This window comes from Lonchura striata, chromosome 13, assembly GCF_050655825.1.
Source record: "Lonchura striata isolate lonStrDom1 chromosome 13, ASM5065582v1, whole genome shotgun sequence".
Taxonomy (NCBI): Eukaryota; Metazoa; Chordata; class Aves; order Passeriformes; family Estrildidae; genus Lonchura; species Lonchura striata.
In genome coordinates this window covers 11,940,641-11,957,311 of record NC_140715.1, presented here as the reverse complement: position 1 = coordinate 11,957,311, position 16,671 = coordinate 11,940,641, and positions in this window count along the sequence as shown.

Genomic DNA, 16,671 nt, shown 5'->3' with positions numbered 1-16,671 from the left:
CACTGCTGTGGATGGGAGAGAAGGGAGATGGATGGACCCGTGTCTCTTGCTGCTGGTTGCAGTGGGAGCCAGCAGGTTGTGCTCACGAACAAGAAATCCACAGCTCTGCCTCCGGGATGCTCAGCAGCAAAAGCAAAGCTACAGGGAAAACAAAAAACAACAACCAAAAAAAAGAAAATAAACAAACAAACAAAAAAAACCACCTCCTCTTTCTGCAGGTTTTTTTCTCCAGCTCATTATATCATTATAGCCTATGTGTTTTAACAGCCCATAAAGCCAAAAGAATCTGGAGCTTATTAAACTCTGTTATTAAAAAAAAAAAATGTTGATCCAATGTTTGCTGAAGTTTTCTGCTTTTTACTGTCTTACTCTTCCTCTTTTTTTTTTTTTTTTTTTTTTTTTTGTTTTTGTTTTTTTGTCTGCTGGCTCCCAGAGGAAAACACCTTTCAGTGTCTCTCATTTGTACCTGCACAAAATATAGATATAAAGCTTCGGAAAAAAATTCCCTCTTCAGCTGAATTTTTTGTGTAGGACCTATTGTGGCCAGAACTGCTGCTTCCCTAATAGAGGGATTGAGGGATTCTGCTATTTGAACTGATTTGAAAATATAAAGATTAGGTTCTTTTCCAATCTGTACCTACATAAGCCAACACCAAACTGATTTAAATTAGAAAATAAAAATGCATGTTTCTGCTATCACCTCACTTATAGTATTTTCTTAAGCCATTCTTACAATTTTAGCAGTATTGCTAACAAAATATGGACAATTCTTGCATCTGAGGTACCAAGATGTTTGTGATAGCAGAATGACAGTTTTCCCCAAACTCTGAAGGGGAATCCCTTCAGCATTCATCCTTCTTGGAGCTGGAATTGAGCCTTAAGCCTCCTTCATTGCCCTTTCTAGGCACAAAGCCTGTCCTTAATTACAGCCAGCACTTCAGGCCCAAGCTGAATTCCATAGGTGCAGCAGCTGAACTCCATAGGTGCAGCAGCTGAATTCCACAGGTGCAGCAGGTGAATTCCATAGGTGCAGCAGGTGAATTCCACAGGTGCAGCAGGTGAATTCCACAGGTGCAGCAGGTGAATTCCATAGGTGCAGCAGTGCCTCAGGCCTCTCCGAGTCAGAGCAGCTCAAACCCAGGACCTGGCTGCTCCCAGAAGCACAGAGGCAGCTGAAGGCTCAGGAGCCAAGGGCAGCTCTCCAAAGCCAGCACCAATTTATTCCTGGTGTCCTGCTCTCCAGCAGCCCCTGAGATGCTCTGTCAGCAGCAGGGGACTCCTCTGGGGCTGGGGTGCAAGTCAGGAGTGACAGAACTGTGGGGGTGACACATCCACCACACACCAACTTAAATGGGGTATTCACAGTAAAAACAGCTGAGCTGGCCCAGATAAAGAAGTTCAACTGTTTCTTGAAAAAAAAGAATAAAGCAGACTTAAAAGCATGCTGTAATTGAATTAGTGAAGAACAGAAAAATCAAAATGAGTGCATCAAGAGCTCTGTGTGTCAGTCCCACAGCTCCCAGTGCTTCCCCCAGCCACCCCCGTGCCATGGGCACCCCTGAACCACAGCCTGCAGCTTGTTCAGGCACAGGGCTGTGGCTCAGAAACATTTTGTTATCTAAGTCAATCCTCCCAGCCAACCAATTCCAGCAACTCACTTTGGAAACACCACCCACGTTTTGTAAAAATACAGGTTTGAGATGCAGCCCACAGAGATTAATGAGGGTTTGAATTTATGCCTCAAGAGCTTCCAATGGTTTGGTTTTTCTGCTACACCATTATAACCTTTCTATACATGAAGGCTGCTCACATACTTCCAGAAAGGGCTTGATTTCACAGCTAATAAAAATTGCATTCAGAAAAATGAAATAAATAAAGCAGCTGCTTTTACTCGGGCTGTAATTTGGCACAAAGTCTGGTGATGCAAATCAGCGTGCAGTGGCCAAACTGAGTTTCAGGTGGCATTTTTCTCAGCTGAAGCTCTGCCACGTTCAGGTGGGCCTGTGGGAAGGACCCAGTGGGGTGGGGGCTCTGCACAGCCCCTCCACCTGCCCTGGCACTGGGGGGGACTTTCCTGCAGCCCCCAGAACACCCCGGGGTGCTCCCTCTGGAGAGCTTTCCACTCCAGGTTTGAGGAATGGCAGAAGCCAACAAGGCCCTTCCAGAATTGCTCGGTCTGGTGACCATTCCTGCAGGCCTGGGGAGGATTCCTCAGCACGTAGGCAGAAATGCTGCTGGGAGCCATCCCGCTGAGTGCACCCACAAAAACCCTCACACACAGCTCTGCACGTCCCAGGCACTGCAGGGCAAGCACTAAGCAAGGTGTTAGCTGGGAAACACCTCTGTGAACTCATGGTTATAGTCAGTTTATGCTCTGCTGTGCTATAGCAGAGCACCAGGGTTTTGCCTTTCTGTGTGAATGTTGATTTTCAGATTTAATTTTTATCAAAGTTGAGTTGGACACTCTGGGGGAAAGGAGGGGAAGAATCTCAGCACTGGCTGAAAAGCCAAATAGCCTTGTTCACACAGGCTATCAGAGGATGCCTCTATCCTGTCCACTCTCCCAGAAAGGACAGAGAGAGCATTCACCTTTTCTTAGCCCCAAGTATCTCCTCATACATATTTCTGAGTGATCCAGGAACCTATAAAGCTGTAGGAAAGAAAAGACATCCTTCCTCTCTCCACATTCCATGTGAGACACTGAAACAGCTCTCAGGATTGTCCCACAGACCAAGCCCAAAATGACAGTGTGGACCACCACTGTCTGTCACTTGTGATATTCCTGTTTCTGCATCCCTTTGAGCCTCGTTGTGCACAATCCAGCACAACTGTACACATTTCATGGGTAATGTACTCAAAATAAGCATTACTCAGACTGATGACTAGGTCTTCCCTTACAGCCATCTGGATGGTTTATTTTAGAAAGCGATTTGGAAAACAGTGCTTTATTCATAATTATTCTGAGGGCTCCATCAGAACACAGGGGCTGTAGGGATCCAGCTCCTGCCTGTCTTGCCTTTCTCTCACTGGCCTCCAGCTTCACATTCCCCTCAGTAGTTCCCACAGTTTTTGAAGGAGGAAGATCAGATTTATCATTAACCACAACACCCTCTTATCATCAGACTTTGAACTGCAGCACCAGGCAGGTCCCAGGGGTGACCCGCCAGAAACTCTCTGACCTAGAGCCACCACACACACCTCCAGCAATGTCACCTTGCACTGGGCTCAGCCATGTGACACAGGTGCAATTTACATAAATGCAAATTAACGTCCAGGTTGCTCACTCAGGCCTTTGCTGGCACTGCTGCCTTGCAGTGGGTGTCCCTTGCTGCACTGGAGCCATGGTGGGCAGAGGCAGGTTCAGGATGCCACCAACACAGGTCCCAGAGGTTGATGCCATCCTGCCATGCAAAAAGGGAGAGACACTTTAAATGTAGGAGGGGTTCCTGTGTATCTCACGCAAGCCTCATGGTGCCTAAATTATTTATTGTGCATTTGCTGCATTATTTATTGAGTCCCTTTTGCCCACACATGCAAGGAGCACAAGCCAGTGGCTCTGCCACAGATTTCATACCCCATCCAAGCTCCAGCAGTTCCTTCCCATTCTCCTCCAAAGGACAGATTACCTTGCTGTTTTCAAGGTAAATATGTTTTCCCAGAGCAGGGAAGTCCCAAACAACCTCTGGAGAGGCAGCATCGCTCAGCAGCTGTGGCAAAATGAACTGAAATTATTTCAAAAGATCACAGAAGGAGTTTTTCTTTAAATGTGCTCCTGGTCACTGTGAATAAGGAGCCATCTCTGTACCCCCAGGTGTTCACATGCCCTGGAGGGCACTGCTGACTCTGCTGCTGTGGCTCCCTCTCCCAGGAGGCCATCACAGCATCTCCCGTGTTTGGACCACTGAAGCTGTGTCAGGGGAGGTTTAGGTTGGGTGTGCTCACCCAGAGGGTGGCTGGCTGCTGGAACAGGCTGTGGTCACAGCACCAAGCCTGACAGAGCTCAGTGAGTGCCTGGACAACCCTCCCAGGGACAGGGGAGATCTCTGGGGCTGTCCTGTGCAGGGCCAGGAGCTGCACTCAGTGATGCTCGTGGGTCCCTCCCAGCTCAGGATATTCTGTGATTCCATGGCTGGCTTTGCTTTCCCACATCAGGGCAAAGCTTCTGCTGTTTCACCAGAGCCAGTGCTGCCTTTTCAGAGAATATTTCCATCTGTAATTACTGCACAATGGGACAAAGTGAGGGTGCTTTGATCATGTATTCATGAGATCTCCCCTGCTTTGAAGATAACTCTGCAGAGTGACAGCAGCTGTTTTAATCTCCCAGGTGGTGCCAATAAATACAGGAACTGGTAGTTTAACACAAGTGATCCATGTTCTCATATTCCTCCAGTATCTAATAATAGAACAGAACTGTGAAATATAGCAATGATCCCACAGCTGCAATACCTATTAAACCAAGACAAGACATGTAAAGGATGGCTCTTAGCACCATCCAAACCAGTGAATTGTCAAATGCCCTCCCATCTGTAGAAAGCATTGCAGATTTCATTTATTTCTCCAATATCCATCAGAGCAGAGAAAAAGGAAGGATATTTTAAAAGGGTATCAAAAATCATCACTGTCTGGACCAGGATGGAACCTCTTAAATTGTCAGATTTCACAGCAGAGTCTGCATGGCACTTCTGCCCTGTCAGAAGGTTATAGGGCTGCTTGTGATTTGATCTCTGAAGTAATTGCTAGTTGGGAGAAATAAGCAAGACCATTCATTATATTTCACAAAGAATGAAACAAAACACAAAAATAACAAGATAGAGGATAGATTTGGCTTGTTGAAACAGATGGATATTCCCTCAACTACATTTCAAAGGCAGGAAGATGCACCGTTCCCACTGTGGATTTTTAATAAAAGAAGCAGAAGCAAACAAGGAGGGTTGATACCATGAGGCTGCAAAGGCAGCTGCAGTCTCAAGAGAGGCAATTTTGCCTACAGTTCATGCTGTGTGGTCTCCAGGGATGTATTCTTTGCTGGAATTAATTGGCATGGAAAATCAATACAGCCATGTGTATAAGCTGCAGTGGTTGCCCAGGTCTTTCTTTGCTTCCCCTCCACGGGTAGAGATGTGCTGTCTATTGACAAATTTCTCCTTGATATCTGCTAACTCCACAGTTCCTCAAGTAAGTTCATTTCTCTCTAATCCCCTCTGGTGCAGAGGCTCATGAAGGCAGTTGTGATTCCTGGATCTCTGCCTTTGGCTACACCTGTGATTTATGGCATTCTCCAAGTCTTGCAGATTTGGGATTTTGAGAATATGGTGGAAGAAAATTTGAATTTGTTGGGCCCCAGGAGTCTGAAGTGTTTTGTGTCAAATCTTCCCTGTGTGGCATTACATTATCCCCATTTACACATTATTTTATCCAGACTTTGCATTTAAATTAGTGATTCTTTAAGGGTCCCTTGAATCCCTTGAATGAAAAGATGAAGAAACACACTCAAATTTTTTTGCTGCTGTTTCCCTTGAGACTCCAAGCATTTGTGGTTGTATTCTCCTTCATATTCTTCTCTTATCCAAACATGAATTGTTTAGTCTTCTTTTTTATTTCTACTCAACTTTTCACTGTTTTATTATTGGTTTTTGCATTTCTCTGGTACTGGTGTGACATCCCAGAGAGGACAGGATGGATGCCATGCAGCCCCAACAGAGCTGTCTGCTCTTGCTGAACCTCTGGGACTGAGTACCATTCCTTGCTCTTTACTGGAGATCTACTAAGGGCTGAAATAACAATCAATAAATTGTTATAATAAATAAATAAATAAATAAATCCAAATTGAGACCATACAGTACATGGTTAAGGGGGAGTTCAGCTGGTTGCTGGGTTTCCTTCTCAGTGCCTTTATCTCCAGACCAGCATCAAGGAGATTTGCTTGACAGCAGCCAAGCAGATAGGAACAATAAAATAAACATGCAATAAAATAATTGCACTTACATGGGAATGAGAGCAGTAACAGGTGTAGCCAGAGTGGTGCAACTCCACAAGTAAGTGTTTGCAAGTGTCCTGAGGAAGAGACTTTCTGTTCAGAACCTTCTGATTTCCCAGAATTATCATCTGGTCTAGCAAAAGGCTCTGCCTTTCCCTGAGGATTTGGTCAGTCATAGATGATTTTTGATACCAGGTTGAATTTTAGTCCTCAAGTCCCCCTGTGTGAAAAGATGCTCCTGTTGGTGTCCCCACAGACATGGGCCAGAGGAGGAACATGTAAGGCTGAGAGAAGTGGGACTGTTCAGTGTAGGGGAAGGCTCTGGGCTGGTCTTTTTGCAGCCTTTGGCTTGAAGGAGCCACAAGAAATCTGGAGAGGCTCTTTACAAGGGCTGGTAGTGCCAGAACAAGGGGGAATGGCTTCAAACTGAAGGAGAGCAGCTTTAGATTGGACATTACAAGGAAATTCCTCCCTGTGAGGGTGGGGAGGCCCTGGCACAGGTTGCCCAGAGCAGCTGTGGTTGCCCCATCCCTGAAGTGTCCAAGGCCAGGCTGGATGGGGCTTGGAGTAGCCTGGAACAGTTTTCCACCATGTCAGGGGGATTGGAAGAAAATAATCTTTAAGATCCCTTCCAACCCTAGCCACTCTATGTCCAGACCTAACTCTTTGACTCTGCTAAACAAGGACAAAATTAATCCAACTTTGTGATGCTTTTTAAAAAGAAATTGCTCCTATCTCTGTGGATTTAAATTATTCTGTCAGACATTGCTGCTGGCATGAACTGTTGGCATGGAGACTGATGCGAAATTTAATACAACATAAATAAAATATTAATGACATAGAAGAAACAAGGAGTGATTTAAAGAGATACTGAGCTACCGACCAAGCTGTGGTTTGGAGTTCATCACATGAACAACAGGGAAAACATTGATTAATGCTACAAAGGGCAGTGAGGAACAGTCTCATTCTGCCAAAGTTTTCTGTCCATCAAAAGCACTCAGAAGAATCCGGTTTGGTGGAGAGATGAATTAAGAACTTCCTAAAAATGTCTTTTATTATTTTTCCCCAACAGAGGTATCTCATTCTCCAATACCCTGAGCAATCACCTTTCCCAGTACAATTTTTGGGTTTAGTGTTGCATTGCCAGTTTGAGAACTCTTTTTTTTCTGCAAAACTATTTCATTGAAAAATTCCCAACAATCCATCATTCTGAATACTCACACTAAATTATATTTGTAGTCACATGCTTCCAAAACATGCAAAGATAATGAGCACTGAGTGTAGCCTTAAGCATGATGGAGAACATTAAAAGAAATCAGATACTTACATGAGCTTTTCACAGGCTCAGGTAATTGAAAAGCTGTTGGTAAACTGTCAGAGAGAGTCAGCAGGGAGGCAGGAATGATCAGAACAGGTCCTGAGCTGCTGCAGCCACACAGAACTCAGAGTCAGACCAACTTTATTGAAATAGCTGGTCTTGGTGGACATGGAGGCAGAATTTCAACCCAAACCAGCATTTTTATTATTTATTAATGTCTAAATGAATGGGAAGTTAGACCTTTCTGCTCACATCTTTTCTCTTTACAGGGCATTGTTATCCACATCCCTCAGTCAGATCCTGTTACTGGTTGTATGTAAACAACATTAAAAAATAAATAAATTTTCTGAAGCCTGATAATTTTCCATTTACATAAACCATAAAAATTTTTCTTGTGTGCATGGAAAGAGAAAGGCTGAGTGGTTTGGGAATAATGTAAGTATATCTGGGCTAAATATCTGAGAGGGAGTTGGAGATGAAAGACTCCCAGATACCATGTATTAGTCATAATTTAAAATCCCTGTCTCCAGGAGATAAAACTGTCCCAAGTAACTACTATAAATGCTGACTTTCTAGTACAGAACTTACAGCACTTCCTATTGAATGCTCTGTGCATCACAGCATCATCACAAAGAGCCACAGGAGGACATTATGTTGGGTGACAATGGAGACCAGAGCATAATCACTGGGGATTTGTGCTCTATCATTAACTTACTATTCAAAATGAACCAGAGAAAACAAGAGACACACACCCTCCAGAGCCACAGGGCAACAAATTCAAGGGTTCTTTTCTGTTTGCAGGTGCATATCAATCAACTGGGCATTTGTGCATGTGAAAAATTGTCACAGTGCCTCTTGCACAAATGGGTATAATTGTGTCTGAAATTTTTCAAGCATAATCTCGTTGTAGGAAGCTTACACAGGCACAGGGATTAGTGGGAATAGTCACTGAGACAATGCACACAGCACAAAATCTGTTCACATCTCCATCAATTATTCAGTGAATGAGAGCTGATGTTGGGGCTGGTCCGTGGCTCTATCAGTTTATGGCACATTATCTAGAAAGCTGCATGAGGTGCTTATTGACTCGTGGGGATGTGGGGAAATGCAGGAGAATGGCGTGGAAGTGCTCATTAAAGTGTTTAGCACATGCACCTATTGTGCTTCTTTTCCTTCTATTGTCTCTTGGGCAAGGCAGGAGGCTGGGCCGTGTCCCAGAGAGGATGTCTGAAGTCAACATCAAAAATATTTTCCTGGGAAGTGGATACTGGTTTCTAAACAAAAGCACTCCCGGACAGAGGCCCAATGTCCTCATTCCCTGTTAACGTCACCCCTGCACCTTCCGTGGCCCCTCTGAATGTGTCCCACAGAGGACAAAGCTCCAGTCCCACCTGCTGGGAGGGACATCTGCAAAGGGCTGTGCCCTGCACCAGTCTGCTGAATACTTGTTCCTCTGCTCCTTCTGCACAGAACTCCCTCTGTGGGCTCTGTATGCTAGACTGAAACTGTCTTTATTAAGCAATTGCTACCTGCAATTCTCATGTCATTTCAGGAGAAAAAGACAGGGAAAACCAGGATGCCTTATTCAGTCACTTAAAAAAAAAAAGTTTTCTTTCTGTCAGTGCCCATGACCCCTGGCAATGGGCAGGGTCCTGGTCTCCTGTTGTCCTTCATTCTCCTCTCTTCTACATCCCTGCCATCTCCCTTCTCCCCAGGCCCCTTGCCTGCCCACACTTTAGAGCAGTTCCTTACACTGAGAGCTCCTAACTAAGGACCCACACTGAGATCTTGATGTTCATCCCTCTCAGATCAGTCCTTTTGGTGGTGTCATGCTATCATGTCACATTGCATTTTCATCACTATAACCTCAGATGCTACTGTAGTCCAAATAAGTGCTAGCAAAATTGTTTGTGAAAGTACTTGCAATTAGGTAAATCATTATAAACACATTTATAGAAAGTCACCCAGAAGCTGAGCATAAGGCTGCTCAGGAAAAGCTCATTTCCAGGCAAATAGGTTTCAGTATCATTCCTTCCCACTGCAGAGGGTGAGGGTGATTAGAGATGGATCCTGGCAGGAATGATCCCAGCCCTGCTCCCAGCCTGCAGCCTGTGTCCAACCTCGGGGAGGGTTGTGGACAGCCAGCAGAGAGGACAGCACTCCACTGCTGACCTCGGGAGCTCCTACAGCCCCGGGATGTGTTTTCCTGGAGCAGGGTCTCACAGGAGTGTGTTTTCCTGGCTGTCATCTGCTGCACTGGGCAGAGAATCAATAGCATCCATCAGAGGGGCTGTTGGTAAAAGTCAGCAACAAGGCACAGGATTAGTGCTGCAGGAGAAAACCAGCAAATACTCAGTTTTAAACAGCAACAAAGCCAGAGTACCTGAGAGGTGCATGATGTTAAAAGCAACCATACCAGAAAGTATTCCCTAAGCTGCCTGCTGAGCAAACCTCAGAGACCCAGGACACCCCCAGGAGTCAGCTGCCACCTATTTCCCAAACAGCAGAGGTGCTGCTCTCTTCAGGCATTTGCCATTGTGCAGGTTTTACACGATGACAAAAACACCTTAAAAGCATCTGTGTTATGCCACATTTCTCCAGAGGAGACTTGCCTAGAGGAATTTAAGAAGTTGCATGCATGCCCTCCTTGCACCCCAACCCTAGAGCTGTTTGCTGTGACCTGGAGATGCAGACACTGCCTGCACACCTTCCCCCCCTCCCACCCCTCCACCGAGCTCAGCTCACAGGCTTCAGTCACTAATAGTGCCAATGAAGGTTGTCAAAATAAACCAGCTGATTTTGTGCAGAAACAGTAGCCTTTATGCAATTTTTGCCACCTTTGGCTGTGACAGTGTTTATTATCAGCTGAGGAGATGTGAGCATCAAGTGGAGATGTTTTCTGCAGCTGCTTCAGCATGATCACAGCTGACCTCCTGGTGCCATTTAAATGCTTCTCTCATGGAACATTCCAAATCTGAAGGGCTCAGACACATTCTCCGCCCCTCATTTCTTCACAGCTGACCCAATAACACACAAAGGGAGCTGATTTGCCTTTGGAATGCCAGATTTTGCAACCATGGCAATAGGTAAATGTGTTTCCCTTCCCCCTTCTCAGGGAAACTAGCTGAAATACAAAAGCCCAAGAAGAACAGAAGTTTGTCTGCTCAGTGAATCTGGAGTGAGCAGGCACTGTCAGCCGGGGAAATTGCCAAGGAGTGTCCAAAGTGCCCGATACAAATCCTGGGCAAGGGGCTGACAGCTTGCAAGATTCACACCTGTTAATCTACCTAGCTGAATTTGCTATAAGCTTGGCCCAGCTTTTAAGGTTTGCTATAAGCTACCAAATAACCCTGTCTGATTAGTTTTAGTCCTTCCAGCACAATTTTCTGAGTCAGAAGAATTTAGTGTTTCTATGGCAGAAAATTATAAATTCCACTTGGACAGAGCTTGTATGCAAGGAAGTTCAGAGCCTGAGAGGTAATTTTCAACTTGTGCATTCTCTGAATTTCATGGGTTTGTTTTCTTCAGCGAGAGAATACCAATACCTTAAAAGATGCTTTAGCACAGCAGAAGGAAATATTCACACATTTAGTGAAACACTTGTGTAGCCTTTGGCTCACGTTGGGTGCTCATCTCACTGGCAATTCCTGCCCTAATCTTGTCGCATGCCATTTCTCTGGGGGATTGCAGCCCATTTTCCAAAGGAAATGAAAAATCTCCTTGAGACTTGCAACAAAATCCCTGCAGCTAAATAGGAAGAAACTTTCACAGCTGCCTTGTGGCTGCTCTCCAGCCTTTCCCTTGGCTGGCTGGCTGCTCTGTGAACAAGAGCTGCTGTTCACTGGAGCTGCTCCTGCTGTGCCATGCCACCCCCCCACACCCAGCCTCTCCCGTGTGTTTATTTCCCTGCTGTGGGTGCAGGAGGCAGACACACGGATAGCGGCAGGGCGGAACAGGCGCTGGGCTCCATCCCATCCCATCCCATCCCATCCCATCCCATCCCATCCCATCCCATCCCATCCCATCCCATCCCATCCCATCCCATCCCATCCCATCCCATCCCATCCCATCCCATCCCATCCCTGACAAAACTCCCTGCTTTACAGAGCTTTTATGGAGGTTTGCAGAGGATGCCTGGCTCTTGCACAGGTGAATGTAGGAATCCTGCTCTCCCACCTCTCCCACCTGCTCTCCTGTTCCTGCCCTTCCTCACCCTATGGACCCCAAACTTCCAAACACACAAACTCAATTTAATAATGAGGTGTTCAAATGCACTAACACACTCTTACATGCAGAAGCAGCTGTTGCTAATAGAAACAGATGCTCAATTTCTATAGAGACAGTTTACTCAGAAATTGATACCAACACAGGGCCTCATCCTGCATGGTGCTGCTGCTCAAGGAGAGCAGGGAACCATGTAGGAGGTGCTGAGCATCTTTCTATTCTTTTCTATTTCACACCTTCTTGAAAACAGGCAGTGTCTGTAGCTATTCGGAAAGCAGATTTTAATTTCCTTATGGTGTGAAATAGTTACAGGAAGAAGGAAAACATTCCCCCATCAACAGGACATCTGAAAAAACACTGAAATTAGTCACTAGTTTAGAGCACATAAGCAATGCCACATCTCTGATGTCACATTTGATATTGTGGTGATTCTTTGCTAATGTTGCCCATTAGCTTCAACACCAAAGTCTAGAAACACCATGGGAGTTAAATACTGCTAAGGAATTTATCTAAGAATTTATCAAATGGCATGTGAGCCACACAGCTCAGGCTGTGTCTATACTCACCTGGGAATCTCAGGGCATCCCTGAGGGTTTTGCTGCAGCAGTGAAAAATGATGGAAACTTGCTCAGTTGTGACATGGATGCATAAACAGCATGGAATTCCCTGGGCCTGAAGGTCCCCAGGGGTTCAGGAATGAGGATGAGCGGGTGGGAGCTGGAAGGCATGAAATATCCTGCCATTCTGGGGCTGTGGCTCCTTGAAATCTGCACCTGGCTACAGCATCTCCAATCTTCCAACCACCTGAACATCCCAAGCCCTTCACTCTCTGAGGATATCTTGTACCCAGCTCCAGGCAGGAGGCAGCAGTCCAGGCTGCAGCCTGCCCCCAGGTCATGGATCCCATCCCATTAGCTGGAATATCCCCTCTGGTTCCCTCAGCTGTCCAGAGGTGGCTGAGGTCACACCTGAATTTCCCATTTCGAAACTTGCCTGTCTCTCCCAGGCAGCACAAAGGTTACTGGAGCCTGAGGCACCTTCAGAAAACCTTCAGAAAACTGTAACCTTCAGAAAACACACAAGACACAGAAACCTTGATGAGATGCTGCTCTTACTGCTCACCTACACCTGCTTCTTTCCCTCCCACCAGGTCCAAGAGACACACATCCAGGTAAGCTCTCAATAACTCTTCTCCATTCCTATTTCATTGTGAAGGCTGCTATTTCTACTTACAAGCACTTGGATGATGAAAAGCTGTCAGAATTTTCTGGTAATACCAGATCAATTAAAAAAAATTCTCTCTGCCTACAGACCTTGCACTCTCTACATACAGTCTACTCTTGATTATTGGTCAGTATAAAACCCAAAATTACAATATTAGCATTTAATCTGGTTTCAGTGGTAGATTCTCCTCTGATTTCTATAGGTGTAGCATCAAGCAATAAGAAGAACTGTGATTTTAGGGAGTTGCTTTTTTTGTGTGTGTCTACAGAGATGGTGTGAAGCTCAATTACATTTTTCTCCTTCTGCCCTCAAATTTGCCTTATGTCTCACATAAAAGAGCAGCTCTTTATTCTGCTGGGAACTAAACAGAGAGCAGAGACTATGGCTAAGTGCAGGCTTGTCTCTCCTGTAGCCACAGGAGAGGACACAAGGTCCCTGCAGGACCACAGCAGCTGCCACAAAACCTCATTTGCTCAGTGAAGGAAGCCTCTGAGGGATGAGGGTTTGGGGTTGGAACATTCCCCTGACAGCCCCTGCATACACAGATGCTTTATGAGCTTGTTTTATGGAGGTTCCAGGGATTTCTACTCCACTGCCAGCAGAAAGATGTGCTTACCTGGTATCTGCTGGCAGAGAACCACAGCAGGACAAGAGCAGCACATGCTGCAGCTGCCCCTGGGCTCTGTGTGTGTGCTCAGGATGATGTTGGCCAGGCAGGAGTCTCCAAGCCCTTCCTGCATCTGTCTGCCTCCTGTGTGAACTGGAAGAGACCCAGGAGAAGATCAGACCTGTAAAATCTCCACCTGCAGTCCCTCTGGGTGAGGGGAGGGCAGGCACGGGGGGCCATGGGATGCCTGAGCACAACCAGAGCTGGAGGAGACCTCCAAGGTCCTCTCATCCACCTCCACCTCAGGGGCAATGACCACACCAACACCATGCCTGAGAGACCCCAGGGACAATGCCTCAGACCCCCTCCCCAGCTCCTGATCTGTGCTGTCACCCCCACCAGTCACTCAGCCATCCTTTGCCACCCTCCCTCCCAATCAATCACATTTTGTCTGTCTTCTTTGGTTTTGTTCTGCTTCTTTTTCTGTTCCCTCCCTGCCTGTTCTTTCTCTAATTTCTGACATTGATTTCAACACCTTTTGTTCCCCCTCATCCTTGTCTTCCTTCCCCAGATCCTCTTCGTGCCTGTCTCAAGCACAGTCCAGGCTGTGCAAAGTAATCAGCTCTGAAAACCTTTTTCCAAACTGTATTTTCCTTCTTGGAAAGAATCTCAAAACCAAATAATAGATGTTTATTTTCATTAACGATAGACCACAGCCTAGTATTAAAATCACCTTCTGCTGATAGAATGCACTTAACTGACTCCTGATTTGCTCAGTCAATGAGGCTGCTGGATTCTTTCATTGATTCCAGCCAAGAAAAGTGTCCCACAGCAGACTTGGCTCTGCACATAAACAGCACAGTAATTACAGAGCACATCTGTAATTAGGTTAAGGCAGTCTGCTTCTGCAGCCTGTGATTTTCCAGGCTTCTAACCAGGCAATGATGGGACCTGCTGAACAAAAACTGCTGCACTTTGCTCCTCTACGACTGTCTCATTGCAGCAGGACTCCAGAGAGGCAGGGCTGCACTTTTAAGTTTATAAACTGGTAATTGAGAACCTTTCCCACCTTCCACGTTACTCTTCCCATTAGATAACTGCAGTGAATCAGGGAACTCCAACTCAGTCCTGTGCAGTGACTTCCCCAAGACTGAAACAAGTCTTTCCCTGATGTCTGAGTAGACAGAATGTCCCTGTCAGAGTCTGCCTCAGACTTCTTCCATTGACAAAAATCAATCACAACCCAACTGAATTTTCCCTGACTCTCTAGGGCAGGACAACTCACTTGTTTTAACCTTTGCAAGCATCTTCTCTTAGTGCCAGTACTTCATAGAACTGTAGAATCACAGACTGGTTTGGGTTGGAAGGAACCTGAAAGATTATCTTGTTCTAATCCCCCTGCCATGGGCAGGGACATCTTCCACTATCCCAGGCTGCTCCAAGCCCCATCCAACCTGGCCTTGAGCACTTCCAGGGATGGGGCAGCCACAGCTGCTCTGGGCACCCTGTGCCAGGGTCTCACCATCTTCACAAGCAAGAATTTCTTTCAAATACCTAATCTAATGTTATTTACCTTCTTGTACTATTGCTACCTGCCCTTAGGAATTCCTTGGTTTCCCTACAAAGGTTTTTTGATTATTTGGAAGGGGATTTTTTGAGGTAAATATGTAAATAATATTTCTCACTGAGAATTGAGTTAATGGCTGTTAATATCAGCACACTGCTTCCCCCTCTGCCTGGATAAACACACCAGTGCAAGTTCCCAGTGGTGGGCCAGGATCTGGAGTGCCTCAGTTTTGCCATCCCCATGTCACATTCCCACTGGTGACCTTTGTCATGGTCCAAGCGGAGACACAGCCCTGGGCTGGGAAAAGGGAGCAGACTTGCTTCCCTGCAAGGCCCCATGTGTGCTGCAGCTGCCAAAACCCCCGAGGGGAGATGCCCCCGAGGTTTATCTGCAGCCTGGCAGAGCTGGGGAGGTGCTGTGTGAGCGCTGAGATGGAGCCAGCCCTGGGCAGCGGGGGCTGCGCTGCTCCTTACAGGATGAACCCAGGAAAAAAGCCAGGCTGTGTCCCTAACCCTGCCCTGTGCTACCCCAGGTGTCATCCTGGCTGAAACTCCTCCAGTGTCACCCCTCGAAACAGCTTTTCCAGACATGGTTTGCAATACACCCGCGGGTAAAACAGGCGATGCTGCTTTTGGCAGGACTGCTGCAAGCTCACGTCGTGCTGCAGCAAACCTGCTCACAGGCAGAAAGGTTTCTAACCTGTCTATTAAAGTGTTGAAGACAAACTTAAACAAATATCCTCCCCTACTCCCCCAAATTTGTTTAAATTACACACTTTATACTTTCCAATTTTATGTTAATATTTCTTATTTTTTAAGACAAAAAGCTGAGACATCTGAGACATCAGCCAGCCTTCTGCTGGCTGACACATCCCTAGTGAGGCTATAAAAGAAGAACAAAGGTCTTTGGTAGAAAAAATATTTTTAAATACAAGCAGGTATTTCACAATGAGCTGCTCTCAAAATCGAGTACCAAATTTCTATTAAAAATTAAATCTTTAAACCAAACAGCAGTCAGGTCCCAGCCACTTGCATCACTCTCAAGAATCAACAGAGAAAATTGCAGTCACTCTGCCACACACCCCTGGGGAAAGAGGAGGATTTCCAAAGTGGTGTTTGCAGTTTGCCTTTCCCCCAGCCAGGCACCAGGTAACATTTGGGAGGCAGCAGCTGTCAGGCTGAAACCTCTGCTGCTGAGGAGCTGCTCGGGCAAGGTCAGTGCCATGAGTGGAGCCACAGGCAGCAGCAGCAGAGGGGGAACACAACCCGACAGTGCTGGGGAGCAGCAGCCACTGCTGCCCGTGCCCCTGGTCCTGGCAGCAGCAGCCCTGGTTTTCAATTTGCCCCACGCCCCAGGGAAGGGAACCAGAATAAATCAGGGAGCTGGGATGGGAAGTCATCTGTCCATGTTTCTTCTGTTCCACATCAAAGCAGAACTGCATGTGAGGCTCTCTAGGAAAATTCAGACGGGGAGCACAGTCTGAAGCCACTGAGCTTCAACCCTGCCCTGCAAACTGGGACACACCAAGGCTGTGCCTCCCCCTCCCCACACCCGTGTCTCTGATGGCTGATTTCAGTCCCTTCTTGTCCATGTCCAAGAAAGCCTCTCCTCATTTCTTGTGAGCCAGAGGAAATCCTCTTAGAAGCAAACATTCCTGAAATGGCACACACTGTCCCACAGGGACAGTGCCACGTGTCACCTCGCAGCAGGTACAGCTGTGGTGGCTGTCCATGGCTCTGATGGACCTGTGCAGA